Source organism: Carettochelys insculpta, chromosome 27 (genome assembly GCF_033958435.1).
Source record: "Carettochelys insculpta isolate YL-2023 chromosome 27, ASM3395843v1, whole genome shotgun sequence".
NCBI lineage: Eukaryota > Metazoa > Chordata > Testudines > Carettochelyidae > Carettochelys > Carettochelys insculpta.
Window position 1 is genome coordinate 14,834,139 of NC_134163.1, and position 15,381 is coordinate 14,849,519.

The following is a 15,381-nucleotide window of genomic DNA, read 5'->3' on the forward strand; positions in this document are numbered from 1 at the left end:
CTGAAGCTGCCTCCCCAGCTGCCCCTCCGTTGGGGCTGCTCTAGAAACACTCAAAAGCCAACACTCAGGGTGTTCTCCTTGCTGGCCCCCTCACAGCCCTACCTCAAGGTGCCCATACAAGGGGCCAGGGAGGGCAGGCCCAGGGTTCAACCCCAGCTCTGCCACTGCCTCCCCACATGGCCTTGGGCCCCTCCCTGCATCCCCAGCAAGGGGGTAACGGGCCTGTGCCTCTTCGAGGCAGCGCTCTCTGACCGGGCCCTCGGCCTCTTGCCCAGCCAGCTCCCTTGTGCGGCTACCGGGCCATGTGCTGAAGCCGGGCGGGAGTCACCGTACGGATGGGACCCAGCGTCCCCGTAAGCTGAGCGCGGGGGCAGCCGCCCAGGAGAGATTCGGGCGCGGTCCGGCTGATGCACAGAGCGCCCCCTGCTGGCAGCCCGTGTCTCTCGGGGGGGCGCACGTTGCGCGGGCCTCGGTGCGCAGCAAAATGGGACTCGGCGCGGATGGAAAATCTGAGCGGGACCCCGGTGGCCCTCCGCCCTCTTGCGCCCCGACCCCGCGGCTTTGCAAGGCCTGAGGGGCCTGCCGGCTCTCCCGCCGCACGGACAGCAACGCCCCTGGCTGCCAGCCCCGCATCCACCCGCCCTGCTGCAGCGCCAGTTACCAGCTTCTCCATCACTCGCCCTCCGGGGGGGAGCGGAACCTCCGAGCCAGGCGTCTCCCGCCACCGCCGGCTGCTTCCCCATCCCCGCCGCGCCTCGCGGCTCTGTGTTCGGGGCCCTCCTCCGCCAGCCCCGCGGCTGCACGCAACGGCCCTGAGCAGGGACTGGGCTTGCAAGGGCCCATTTCCCGGCTTCCAGCCGGTACTGCCGGAGATGCTCTGCGGCCTGGCGACGCCACGGGAATTAACGGCCGCTCTGGACTTGCACCAGGGTCGCCGAGGGCAGGACGTGGCCCCGACTCTGCATTTACACCTCGGGCACCAGGGTCAGACCCTGGCTGGGATCCTCCAGCCGGAAGGCTCCGGTACCACTTACTGGGGGCCCAGGCTCGGCTCTGCTCAGCTCGAGTCGGCCGCGGGGCCATCCTGCGAGCCAGGCAGCTGCCGCCCCACGGCTCAGAGCCCCAGCCCAGACTCCCCAGGGAGTGACCCCCGCCACCAAAACTCACTGCCCAGCCCCGCTCCGGGCTGAGCCGCAATCCAGGGACCTGCCTGTCCAAGCTGTCAGGTCTCAGTCCGCTCCTGGCTCCCTCGGCGCCTTGCCCAGCTCCAGCCCCCGCCACTGAGACGCTAATGCTGACTTTCTCCGCCGCCTCGGGAGCGCGAACCCTTTTCCGCCGCACACTGTGGGGGCGCCCGGGGGCTCGAGCCGTTCCCGGGTACTCCTGGCTCTGACTCGGCACTTTACGATAACGTTTGGGTCGGGCTGTTGGGATGCAGCCGAAGCCCGAAGTCCTGGCTGCCCAGAGAAGCCAGGATGGGAGGGGGCCGGAGCCCCGGCTCCTTGCAGCGCATGCGGCCCATGGGGTGCAAGTGACGCAGGTTGCAAGGCCAGCAGCGGCCAGGCGGGGACCCCTTCTTCAGCCAAGGAGTGTGTGCGCCTCCCCATTCCGCAGGGGGGATGGGGGGGTCTTGGGCCCAATCGGAGCTGGGAATCTCTTGCCTCACCTGGATCCCCGCATTGACCTTAGCTCTTAATAAAGCCTCAGCTGTTTTGTTTTTAATTCTCTGCCCCCAGATGTGTAGGCCCCAGGCGAGCACTGGCCACCCCTTCCCGGGGCTGACTCCCAGGGGCTGCTCCGGACTCAGTAATGGGCAGGGATTGCACTCACCGCCCCCTGCACTGCAAGAGAGCCTCATCAGCAGTGAGCAGTACAGGGCCTATGAGACACAGCTAAGCAGCTCTGACTCCATCCAGCAGCAATCAGTGGAGCCTGGGCAGGTGACCGCAGCAGGGACCCTTGTCTGGTAAGAGGGGCTGTGTCTGGCCCCCACACAGAGAGCTGTGAAATGCAGGTGGCAGTAGCCTGGCCCCTGGAAGAGAGTATTTCTGAGCTGCCTCTTGCTGGTGACACCTGTGGAGCACTGGGAGTTTTGGAAACCTCCTTTTTTGGGTGCAGAACAGTTCCTGGGAGCTAAATAGTTGGCCAAGTAGTTCCTGGGAGAGGAGCCGGGTCCCATGACTTGGGAGTCACATTTCGATATTTGCTAAACCAAAAGGTTCCATTTTGGGGTCAAAATCACTTTTCATTTGGGAAAGTTAAGTCCATGTCTGGCTAGGTCAAAAGTGACGGAAAACCTCTCTGGTGACCTCACCTGAAACTATTAAAAAAATTGAGATTTTTGCCTTTTGGTCCCATTTCAAGAGTGGATTTTTCCCCTCTGCTTTAATTGTGGGGAATTCTCTTGGGACAGGGGAGCCATTGCCCTCCCACCTCTACATACAGCTGCTGTGTTTGAGTCCAAATGTCCAACAGGCCAAGACAGTGGGGTTTTTGGATGTAGCTCTTCAGCCCCAATGACACCCATCAGCAAAGGTGCCCTTCCAACCCACCGCTGAGACCCGTGGGGAAACTGAGGCACCTTGCTAGGAAAAGGGCTTCCCTAAACCAACCCACTGTGGCTGCAGACTGTTAGGCTCGCTCACTGGATGGTGTTTCCCCCTCACTTACAGAAGGAAGACATTGATGGCATGTTGCAAACCCACTGTCTGGCTCAGGCCTAATTCTCCTGACCAGAAGTCTTGTCGGCCCCTGCTCTGCCTGGCTCCCAGACAAGAACCCTGGTTTAAGGGTCCCAAGAGCAGCTGTAATGAGCAGATGTGTAAATACTCCAGTAAGCCTTTCCTCGTACACCCAGCCAGAACAGATCCCGGCTGAGCAAATGCCAGGCCCGCACGCCCGGGTCAACATTTTCTTTGAATGGTAAACAGGACGGTTGCTCTTTGGGTTGTCCATCTGGCCTCCCACAAGCTGGCGAGCGGCTGGAAGGGGAGCTGGGCTGCGCACCAAGTGGGATGAACACTTCCTGAGTCCTCCCAGGCTTGCTGTGAGCCCTGGCTGGGGAGAAGAGGGTTTGCCAGCCAGGGCGAGACGCCCACCTCTTTGTGTTGAGATGGAGCACACGGGCAGCTGCTCCCAGCTCTCACTGGTTAACTGGTAGAGGCTGGAGCAGCCCCTCGCCCGCAGCAGGCAGGGGGTAGCTCTGGCCCTGCAGAGCCCCCCAGGGGCGGAGGCAGATCAGCCAGGTCAGAGCAGACCTCATGCAATGGCCCAGCGCCACAGGCAGGGACGCGCCAGCTGGGCTGGAGCAGCTTCTCCAGCCACCCCCCACCATTTCATCCCTTAGCCAGTTCACTAACGAAAGGGGATTTTACGCCCCTCCTCCCAGCGCCAGCTGCCGGCCATTGTGCTCCTGGGCAGGTCCGGGTCAAGGGGTGGGACCAAAAGTCTAGTGAGCCTGGGCCCAGATCTAGGGCCAAGAGGGACCCTGCAGGGGTCCCCTACCTAGCCCACCGCCGGGCATTAGTGCTTCCGGCTGAGTTTTCACTGATGCCCAGAGGAGCCTTGGTGGGCAGATGGCCAAGAGGGAGGGGCCCATTCTGCCCCCCCCCCCAGGAAATCACATCCAGGGAGCCTGGCCCTGACCCCTGCTGAGGTTCTTTCCATGGACATCAGCCTCCAGGTCAGGCCAGGGCCTTGGGACAGCCCTGAAATGCCAGTTTATCCCATCGCACTAACCCCACTGCCTGACTCCCAGCTCCTGCTGGGGAAGAGGCACCAGCCCCATGTCGGCTCAGGGGGACGTCCTGCGTCTGTGGGGCCCAGGGGAGGGCGACACCAATGGAGCATCCTGGTCTGGCCCAAATGGGGGTCGCCTTGGTAGCTGGGCACGTCCCCCATCACAGGGGTCGGACTAACCAAGGCAGGAGCAGTCCCCGAGGCTCTGCTCAGCTGCAGGGGGCCGAGGGCGGCAGGGCTGCGGGCAGCCCCGGCTCAGGTGGCTGCAGACAGAACAGATCCCGCTGCTGCAGGGCTGAGGGAGAAGCAAGTGCCGGGGCCATCCCGGAGGCAGGACACTCGCAGCGCTGCGCGCCCGCGAGCAGGGCCCCCTCTGGCTTTCCCATGCCGCTGCCCAGGGCCCAGACCAAGCGCTGGGGCTGTGGGAATTTCCCAGGCCCTGTGCATTGGTGGGCGGGGGCGGGGGGCTACTCACTAGGTTTCCCGCAGGGATCCTGCTCCCGGCGGCTGGAGCCGGCAGCCTGGCTGTGGCAGAGGCGCTGCGCCCTTGTCCATGGTGCTGAAGCCACCAAGCGCGCAGAGCCGGCCACTGACTACGGCCAGGACCTCCTGGGGAGGGTGGGCCCAATCCTTTCCCAACACCCCGTCCCTCCCTCACTCACAGGAGGCCCGGCTCTGAGCTGAGCCGCCGCTGGCCCATGTGCCAAGCCAGCGAAGGTGGGTGCAGAATGAAGCCCAGAGGATACAGCCCCGCCCCCTCCCAGCGCACCCCCAATTGTGCGTAACCGCCAGCGCAGCCCATTTGTGCATCCCGCACAATGCCCAGCTACACACACACACACACCCCACCCAGCGACGGATTGCCGCGGGGGAGGGCGGGGGCGCACACCTCGGTTCTCTCCTGGATGGCCTTGGAGCCGCCCGGCTGTGACTCATACGCCCTATACTGCCCGCCGGCGGGGAGTCTCCCTCGGCTCTGAGTTGTAGCGCCACCTGCACACACGACCCCGGCGAGGCCCCGTCAGCCCCACCTGCTGGCCGGGAGCTGGGGGCGTCTGACCCCCCGGGCTGGGGGACCCAGCAGCCAGGCGCGCCCCGTCCCCCAGTCCGCCTGTCCCGCAGGCAAAGGCGGGAGTGAGGCACAAGCTCCGTCCGCCCCCCGACAGCGGCACCTCTGAAGCTTTCACTGCCGCTGCCGGAAGACCCAGCAGCCCCGGGGCGGGGGGGCGCCGCCGGCAGGAGCCGCAGCTGCTGGGGGGTTGCTGTGTGGGGGTGGGGGAGTCTCTGTCCCTCCTGCCAATCTGTCCTGGCTTCCCCCCGCGCGTGTGAACGGGCCGCGCGGGGGCTGCGTAGGGCGATCCCAGTAGGGCCGCTGACCCCCGAAGTCCCCCCCCCTCCACGCCCGGGAGAGCTGCACGCGCACGTGTATCTGCGGCCCGGCCGGGCCCGGCCCCGCTCCCGCGAGCAGGCCCGGGCGGGGGCAGCCCAGGGAGGCCGAGCCCGAGGCCGGACGCCTGTTCTCACCCGCCTGTGACTAGTTCAGCCCGCAGCGTGCGGCCCGGCCCGGAGGAGACGGTCACTGCAGTTCCCAGCTCCGCCCGCGGGCTGCGGCCGCCGGGGGAACCGGGGGAGGACGCGGGCTCCGCTATGTGATGGAGTGGGGGGAGTGCATGTGTGAGTCAGGCTGGATGTCTGAGGCAAGCAGCAGCTCCCAGTGGCTAAGGATGACCCTGGGGCTACAACTGGCAGGTGACACCTCTGCCTGAACAAAGAGCAGGGAGGAGCTGAGCTGGGTTTTGAATCGGGGGCGGCAGTTAGAGGCTAGGAAAAGGGAGAGCTGAAAGGCAGCCTGAGGAGGGGGAAACCCACACCCCAGAGGGGCACCCCTCGGGGTCTTCCCCCCAGGACGGGTTGGAAGGACTGTCTCTGGCTGCTGTACTGTCGCTTCTGTGAGAAACTGGGCTTCTGTTGCCTAATAAACCTTCTGTTGTACCTGCTGAGTGAGAGTCACTCCTGCCAGCGGACGGGGTGGAGTGCAGGGGGACCCCTGAACCCCATCACACCGCTCCCAGGGGAGACGGCCCGAGTTCCCTGCACGCCGCGGCTTGTGCGGCCGCCCAGGAGCGTCAAACCCCTCCCAGCCGCTCGCCTTGTCTGGGGTGGTGCACGAGCCGCGGTGCGCGCAAGAAAACTGATTCCCCCCGCGGACGGAAAACATGAACGGGGCCCGTGGGCGGCCGCGTCCGGGCTGAGGGAGGGTCCGGCCGACGGTGACTCGGGCAGCAGAGCGGGAGACCCCCCCCTTCCTGTCCCTGGCCTGGGGAGCAGAGCAGCCCCCACCCCAGCCCACCCCATAGCCATGGAGCGGAATGCTGGGGGGGGCTCAGTCCGCCCCCACCATCCAACCCGCCAGGTCAGAGGGGCCCAGCACTGGGTGGATCACAAGGGATCCCCGGACTGGGAGCAACTGGCCCTGCCCCGCGGACACGTTTCGCCGGCAGCGCAGCCAATTACGGCGGTTTGAACCTGCCTATAATTGAGTGTCTGCACGAGCCCCCCCCCCCCCCCCGCCCCAGCACCAGTCACTATCGATAAATCCTCCTCGCTCCAGCGCCAGTCAGATGTCGATAGATCCCTCGCCCGCATCCCAGTGCCAGTCAGGTGTCGATAGATCCTCCTCGCCCCAGCTCCAGTCACATATCGATAGATCCCCCTCCCCCCAGCGCCAGTCAGATGTCGATAGATCCCGAGCGAGCCAGGCCAGCCGGCGGCTTCAGATTTCCGCCCAGCGCCGGCAGCTCATTCACTATTGAGCTCGCTCTGACTCGCCTCCCACCACAGCCACCGCCCCCCCTCCACTGACTCGGGGGGGCAAAATTCCGTCCGGAGGCGCAGTGCAATGGGCGGCTGGTCTCAGGCTCATCCATTCTCCCCCCACCTGGCCCTGTGCAGGGGACTTGGCCAAAACAGACCTGGTGCGAAAGGTTGATCCCAAACCCTCTGACCTCTTCGCTGCAAAGAAGGGGGCGAGGGCCGCGCGATTTGTGGCCTGAGAGAAAAGGGGATCCGCGTTTGGCTACAGCGGGTTGGAGTGAGGTGCTCTAGCGCCCGGGTGTTAGGGGAAGCCATGGTCTAGACTGAGCTGCAGCAAGTGGCGGGGCACCCTGCAAGCCGGACCGCTGGGAGGGAAAGGGCTCTAGATGTGACTGACGGATTGGGCAGGGAAGGGGAAATATGCAGACGAGGGGCTCCAGCTTCGGGCGCAAAGCCTGGAACGCCGCTGGGAGGCAGCGAAAGGCTCCCCTGTCTCCGGCGCAGGGCTCTGCGGAGCCCGTAAGGACGGCTGCTGTTGTAGGTCACAGCCAGGGTCCAGTCAGCCCAGGTCCCCGCCTTCCGACGCCGGCCGCTCCCAGGAGCTTCAGCCGGAAGGAACATCAAGTGGTCCAGGCTCAGCCTCTCGCTGACAGGAGCCTAAGGATGCGCCGCGCCGCGCCCTGCCCATCTGAGCTCCTCCCCGCGGACGGCCCCACCCTCCTTGAGCTCGGCTCCCTGAGCTTTGAACCCCTTATGGTCTGGCCCTCACAGGCTCCCGGGTAACAGCTGCGCAGTGGGCGAGGAAAGAATCCCTCGTGCTGGCTTTAAACCTGCGGCCTGTTCGTTTCCTTGGCTGGTCCCTGGCTCCTGAGGTGAGAGGAGAAGGACAATTGGTCCCCTAAGAGGCCAAGGAGCTTTAACTGCCCCGGGGGCTCAGGCTGGAACGTCCTACCTGCCCGGCTGGGTACCCGGGGGGCTGAGGCCCTTCACCAGTGTCTCGGGTTAGTCTCTTTCGCCCCGCGGCGACCTCTCCCAGTCCCGGCGCAGCACAGCGGCGGTCCTGCCCCGCTCCCCGGCCGCCCGGCTCCCGGGGCTGCCGCCTCCCACGTGCGCTCCGGCCCGGCCGGGCCCGGCGTTGCCCGGCGCGTCGCTTTCCCGGGCCGCGTCCCTTCCCGGGGCCGGACGGCGCCGTTCCTCGGGCTCAGCTGCCCTCCCCGCGCCTCCTTGTGCCAGGCGGCGCCGCTGGCCCGGCGTTTCGCCTCCTCTGCGCCCGGTGCCGGCTCAGGCCTCCCTCCAAAGGCGCCAGCTCGGCCGGGGTAGGCGGCCTTGGTCCCCGCCGGGCAGCGGGCTGGCTGGAGCCTCGCTTCCCTTCCCGGCGGGGCGCTGCCGGCTCTCTGCGGGGCCTCTGGTGCGGCGCCGGGCCGCAGAGCCGGACGAACCCCGGCGCCCGGGTGGTTTGACCTGGAGGCTGCGGGTTTCACCATCCCCCCGACCTGCAGTTGCCGCGGGGTGGTTCAGACCCTGGATGAGCGGAGGGGACCGAGAGAAGCCGGCCCCGAAGGGCGTTTTGCGCTTCCCACGCGTGCCCCGTGCCCCGGCCTACAGCCCTTTGCGTGCGGCCTGGTCTCGCCCGGCCTCTAAGGCAAAGCTCAGGCCGCTGCCAGCCGCTCCCGGGCCCTTCTCGGGGGACGTGGCGGGTTCGAATCCAGCCTCGCTCCTCAGCGGGCAGCTCCGTGGCCAAACGGCCGCGCGTGGCTAGTGCCGAGCGTGTTGGACGCCGCGGGCTAGAGAACAGCGGTGACGGGTGGGAGAGCTGGGGGGGCACCCGCCGGAAGCGGTACCGGGGGCCCCCCCCGCACTCACTGGAAGCGGTACCGCACTGAACAGTGAGTGGGGGGCAGGTGCTGCGGGGCGCGGCGCTCCCCAAGCGTTGTCCCTGCCTGGAGAGCAGGGACGGAGCAGCAGAATGCGGAGCCCCTTCCAGCCCTTGGTTCTCCGACTACCCCCTGGGAGGGGTAACCGCGGCCGCGGGGGCCACCGGCTGGGGCGATGCTCCCTCGCATCACGTCCGTTTCCATGGTTACAGGTAGTCCTGCATCTCGCAGGGAAGCGGGACCATGCAGGGTGCCAATTAGCCAGCGGGGAGAGACACGGGCGCCCATTAGGGTCCTCCAGGGTTAATTGTTTCCAGCCAGGGGCGGAATAAATGTAGTCCCGTGCGCCGCGGTCTGTGCACTGCCAGGAGACACACGCGCGGCGGGGGGCTGAATTTCTCCTGGGCGGCCCCAGCGCTCAGCTCACCGGGACCCTGGGCCTCCCCCTTCCCGGCGGTGAGCAGAGGACGAAGAGGAGCCCCGTGAGGAGTTGCTGCGGGCTGTGATCATGCGAGAGCCCGTCGAGTTATTAAACGCACCCGAGAGCGGAGGGGCGGCCGGGAAAGCGACGCCGACTCCCCGCTGCCCCTCTGGGCACGGCCCGGCGGAGCGCTCAGGAGTCACCGCAAAGGAAGAAGCCGCAGCAGCCCGGAGCTCCGGGCCGCCGCCAGCGCTTCTCTCCTCTGGCCGCTGCGGCAGCTAGCGAGCGCACAGGCCGCCCCGGGCCATGGGCCCCTGCTCGGGCGCAGCGCTCCGGCCCGTCCGAGGGAGGTTTCGCGCTGGGTTCAGCGGTTCCCAGCGCTGCCAGGGCCTGTCAGAACCGGCACCAGCCTCCGGCCGCTCCTACCGATGTGAACAGACACCCGCAGCAGCGGCGGCTTCTCACGTCTGTCACTGGCGGCCGCCGGATGAATCATTCATGCGGCTCATGCATACGCAAGCCGGGCCGGTGCTCGGCTGCCTTCGCGGCTGTGAGAGGCTGGGGTGGCCCGGGTAGTTTTTGTGGGATTTCCCGAGCCGCAGGAGCGTGGGCGGAAGGACTCCCCGCCCCCGTGAGCCGGGAGGGGGTCTCCCCTACGGGTGCTCGGCCCGGAGCCCTGGTGGCGGCGGGGGTCGGGCCACCGCAGCCGACGCGCTCTGCCTGCAGTCCCGTTGCGCCAGGCCTGCCCCGTCCACACACGCAGCGCCCCGCTACTCTCACGGTGCCTCTGTCGCTCTGAGCTTCTGCCCGCCCCCGGCTCCAGGCTGGAATCCACCCCCCGGAGCCTCCCGCACACAGCAGAGCGACTGGGCTGAGACCTGACCAACCCCCTCAGATGTCCCGAATCAGAAACGGGAACGCGTCTCATCTTGCTGGGGGACAGCCCGGCCAGCGGGCCCTGGGCGCTTGGCCACCGCCCGGGGAGAGGCAGGCGCCGCCCGGCTGATGGGCAGAACGCCCGCAGCCGCAGCCTGCGCAGCCATCAGCGGTGCACACCCCACGTGCCTGGGTGCGCAGAACAAAATTTATTCCACCCTTGGATGGGACTAGGAGCGGGACCCCAGGCTGTGAGCTTGCTCCCGGGCAACCTCCCCCCAGGCTAACCCACAGCGAGGGGATGGGGGCACAGACAGGACTCCCCTGTCCAGAGGGAGCCACTGCGGGGCAGTCCTAGGCCCCGGGGCGCGCAGCAAGGGAGGCCAGGTGACCGCAGCCCCCGCTTCTGGCCTTGCAATCTCTGCGCTTCCCTTCGCTTCGGCAACCGAGTCGCCCTTCCTAGAGCAGAAAATGCCTCATATCAGGGGATTGGCCAGGGGAAGGCTGTGCGGCCCAGTGGATTGGCCACGGGACTCGGCGGTAGGAGAACACCTCTGCCACTGACCTACTGCGTGACCTCGGTTGAATCCCCCCCTCCCACCACACGTCTCTGTTTCTCCAGTCCTCTGTCTGATCGCACCGTGTCCAGCACTGTGGGGCCCGGATCTGTGATCTCCAGCCAGTTGCTACTCCAGCCTACGTAATTCATGCTGTGCATCGTGGCTGCTTTGACCCTGCGGCCCGCAAGCAGCTGCTGAGGGCTGCAGCTGCCCCAGAGAACCTTACAGCGAGCCTGGCGAGATTCTGTCTCGGAACGGCCCCCCCACGACCCAGGGGACTCTGGCTGCTTCTCCAGGGAGGGGCTGTGGAGTCAGAGCAGCCACGGGGGGACGGAGGGGCTTGTCTTCAGGAAAGGTTCAAAAAGCACATGGTGCCTGGCCAAGGGGTAGGAGGTGCCCAGTCCAACAGCGTGTGGCTGTGTGAGCGGGGGGGTGTTTGTAAGGAATGTTGTGTGTCCCTGTGTGCAAGGAATGCTGGGGTGTGTGTGTGCAGGCAATATCATGTGTGCAACGGATGTGTGCGCGTGTGCGCAAGGAATGCTGGGGGGGGTGTGAAAGCAATATTGTGTGTACAAGGAATGTGTGCGCGTGTGCGTGTGCAGAAATCAACAAAGGGAAAAGTTGGTCTGCAAAACTTCCCGCGCAGGGAGGTGGATGCGGGCGGGACTGGTCGCTGGAGGCGGGGCGGGCTTTGCTCCCTGGCAGCAGGGTGGGGCTGGCTGGGAAGTGTGTCCCCAGGGAAGAGCCGGGAGCAACCCCTGCAGGGCTGGGACCTGGGCCTGAGGGGTCACCTCCGCCTCTGACTCTGTGGCTCCGGGACACGGGCTGGAATCTTGGGGGCAGCTGGACGCACCACGCGGCTGCCGCGTTCCTGGCCTGGAGCACCCAGTGCGGGCAAGCGGCGGGGGCCGCTCATGCCTCCCGCTGCCTCAGCAGCTCTGTGCAACGCCCCTGGGCCGCAGGGCTCCTGCCCAACTCCGGGTCCAGCCAGAGCCCCCCCCGCCGGCTTCCCAGCCCGCTCAGCTGTTCGCAGGTGATGGGGCGGGAGACCCGCCCCCTCTCGGCTGTGCCAGGGGACGGGGCCAAGCAGCGCGTGTTACTCCACAGCCTGACCGGCGGGGGGAGCTGCCTGGCGGTGAGTCTGAGCCGGCTGGGGCCGATCTCTCCCCAGCGCCCCCCTCCCGTGACAAACCGGCTTCCGCCTTCCAGGGACCGGGCTGGGACCCGCTTCCACCCACCTGTCGCTGGCACACGGCGGCAGCCGGGCAGAACGGGAAAGACGGAAACGCACCGCTCCCCCGGCCTGCCGCGGCCGCCCACCGGGCACAACAAGGGGGCTCTGCCCGAGCTCGCCGGCTGGGAGGAATGGCCCCCCCCCGCCCCGCCGCGCGAATAAATTAGCACCTCGGGGAGCTGCGGTCTCGCCCCATCTGGGCTCTTCAATAGGCGCGATTTGCTGGGGCGGGCGGCAGCCCGGCGCTCAGGGCCGGCTTTGTCTGCGTTTCCTTCGGCTTTTTCTAGCCCGCGGCGGCAGCGACCCGGGCACAGAACAATAACTTTACCCCCCGCGCACCCCAGGCCTGAGTCACTTCCCTGCTGGGGAGCGCCCAGGCCCGCCGCCCCGCTAAAGACGAGCTCATCCCAAGGGCACAACAAGCCCCGCCCCCCCGAACCTGCTGCGAGCCGAGGCGGAGTTGCCGGCCCGAGCCCTGCTGCCCCCCGGCCCGTTTGTGGCACCGGGGCACAATGGGGCAGCGAACGACCCAAGCGAGCAAAGGTTCCGTCACCCGGCCGGGCTCTTGTCTTCCCGGGAAACCTGCATCAACCCCAGCCCTTTTCAGCCGCTGGGGAGGCAGAGCCCGCCCCCCTGAGCGTCTGCGGCGGGATCTGCCGTGGAAAACCAGCCTGGAGCCCGGGCCCTTTCCTAGCCGCATCCCGGGCCGGGCCATGCCCTGCGTCCGGGCAATCCGGGCCGTGTCCCGGTCCGCTGGAGGCAACAGGCTCCGGCAACGCACCTCACAACCTCCCGCTCCCGCTGTCCTCCCCGGACCTGAAAGCAGGAAGCTCCGAGCTTCAGGTCTCTGCTCAGAAAACAAAGGGGGCGGGGGCGGGGGCGGGGTGCCCTGCTCCGGGCTCCCAAACTTTGGATGGCCTCGTGTGAACGGGGCCGGTGCTCGCCAGTGCCCAGAGCCGGGAACGACGGTCCAGTCCCTCCTTGAGGCTCGGCCGCAGCACGGAGGCGAGAGACCCCCCGGCAGCGCCTTTGTGAGCTGCTGCGGTCTCCGGTGGCTGAGTTACCGGCCAGCCCCTGCACAGGAATGGGGAGGGGGGATCACTCCGAGGCAGAGACAATGATCTTCACAGCGCTATTTAACCCCCCGGCTTGCAGGGCGGCAGGGGGATCTCACAGGGTCTCGTAGGAACGGGAGTTCCCCCAGCCAGCCCGGGTACCACTTCTCCCCCGCCCCCCTACACACCCCGAGCGGAATTTTAGTTTCAGCATTTTCCTGCTCCCGGGGATAAATCAATAATTCAGCATCTCTCCACCTGTGTCACTAGCGCCGTCTCTCCCCTCCGGGTGCCCCCGCGTCTCCGCCTGCCGGGCTTCCAACCCCTCCGCCCCGCTCCTGAGGCTCATTTTCATTCAGTTACAGCCGCTTCCAATCCCAGGGCCTGTCGCGGGGGGAACGCAGCTGCCCCCATTTCACAGTCCCGTTTGGAACCAACCCACCGGGCTCCGGTCCACCCCGCTTCCCCGGGGCCAGCCGTGTGCCGGCCTCTGCTGCGCTCCCGGCCAGCTCGGCCCCCCTGCGGGCGCTGGTCTCCCACCAAGTCAACCGCACCCAGCTCCTCTTCGCACGCGGCGGCTGCAACGCGATATTCCCCCCTCCCCCCCGCCTTTCGGCGCCACAATACGGTCCGTTAACCGCCCCCCAACAGCAACCCCCCTAAATCCACTGGCACCAGAGACAGCCCCGCTTTGTTCTGGGAGCTGCTTCCCAGGCAAGGAGCCATCACCACACTGTAACATGCACACACCCACACCGAACCATGCACACACACAACCGCGCACACACCCACACTAATATGCACACACACAACCGTGCGCATAGCCACACTATAGCATGGTGCCGTTACACCATAGCATGAACACAACCCCTCCGTGCACACAACCACATCATTCCATGCACACAACCCCTCCATGCACACAACCACATCATTCCATGCACACAACCCCTCCATGCATACAACCACGCCATCCCATGCACACAACCCCCATACACACAATCACGCCATCCCCAGGCACACAACCCCCCACGGCTCTCCGGAGGGGTGCAGCGATGGAAGCTGGGCGAGGGAAGATTTCCCCTCCCCAAGGCAGCGGGCAGCGGTGGGGTGGGGGGTGCTGCGCGCAGGAGGCAGCCGCGCCAGCCAGCCAGCCAACGCCGGGCCCAGTCCCCGCCAGCCGCTGGCCGAAGCAGCCTGAGCCGCGCCGTGCCTTGGGCGGCGCTGGGGAGCGATCCCGGGGGAGGAGCCCCGAGGGGCCGAGCGCAGCGGGGGGGCAGAGCCACCTACCTGCTGCCGATGGGGCGCCCCGCCGCTCGCGTGGGCCCCGGAAAGCAGGTGCGGCGCATCTCCCGCCGGCGGCGGAGGGGCCGGGGGCTACCCCAGGAGGGGGCTGAGCTGCGGGCCCGGCCCCTGCAGAGGGCTGGCGGGGCAGAGCCAATCCTGGCTCATCCCAGGCAGCGGGGTGGGAACAAAGGGGGCAGCGCGCCGCCCGCTCCTGCTGCTGCTGCTGCTGCTGCTGCTGCCGCTGCCGCCGCCGCCGGCAGCCATGGGCCGCCGCGCCCCGCCGCCCGCTCCCCCCGCGCCGAGCCGAGCCGCGCCGAGCCGCCTGCCCGGCCCCGGCAGGCACCGAGCTCTCTTGGTCTTTCCAGGGGAGGGCGTGTGTCCGTGGTGCGCATGCGCCACCGGCTGGCCTACCTCATCCCCCATCAGCCTCCCCCCCGCGCCCCCCCCTGCGGGAACTTTTGCAAAACTTTCCCGGGTCCCCGGGGGCGCTCGGGGCTGCGGGGGGCGCCGGGTGCTGCTGTGTTCTGCGGGAGGCCAAGGCTGGGAAGTGGGGTGGGGGGCAGACAGCCGGCCCGGTCTCAAGCTCGCAAGGACCTGAGCAGCCCCAAACCCGCCACGGACGCACACGCTGCAGGCCCGGGGAGCTCTGGGCTGGGCGCCGCGCAGCGCTCCCCAGCCGGTGCCCGCCGGGCCCTGGAGCAGGGTCCGAAGACCGCCTGGAGAAACTGAGGGGCAATTTCTAGCGTCGTGACTGTCCAAAGCAACGGCGCGCAGGGATCTAGCGCCGATGGCGGGACAGGCCTCGGAAGAGCTCGGGGGCAAACTCCCAGGGTTCCCTTGTGTCTTTGATCCCGCCCGTGGGGTGCTTCGCTGTTACTCATCTTCCGGCAGGATTCAAAGACTCCCCCTTCTCCTGCCTCGGGCAGGGACCCAGCTGTGCCAGACGCTGGGAGAGACAGGCCTTGCCCCAGAAAGCGCCGGGTGACAGACGAGTCAGCCAAAGGAAGGACAGGTCCTCCCATTTCACAGATGGGGAAGCTGAGGCCCAGACAGCTCCAGGGACTTGCCCCGAGGCCCAGCGGGGTGATAGTTAAATACAGGGAAGCAGCTACTGTTTAAATGTGAAAATCCAGACGGGACAGTCCTGGCCCAAGGTCAAGGGAGGAAGGCAAAGCACAGGGGTCAAAATAATGCAAATAAACGACTGGAGGTGGCAGGGAGCGGAGAAACCGCAGCTCGGAGCTCACTCCCGCGCAAAGGGATCGGAGAACTCTGATTTGCTCCGGGGTGCGCGACTGCCCAGCGCCCAGGGCCGTGAGGACCCAGGCGGCTGGGGTTCCGCCTGCCAGCCAGGACCGCGGGTTCTCGCCCTGGCTCTGCTGACGTCTCGCGCCCCAGCCTCCGTTTTCCCATCTGTGAAATGGGTCTTATCCTCGGCGTCCCGCTGAGAACCCCCAAAGGGACCGAGGCGGGTCTCTGCCCAGGGAAGCTGGTGCCCCAGACGATCCCTTCGCTTACGCGGCCC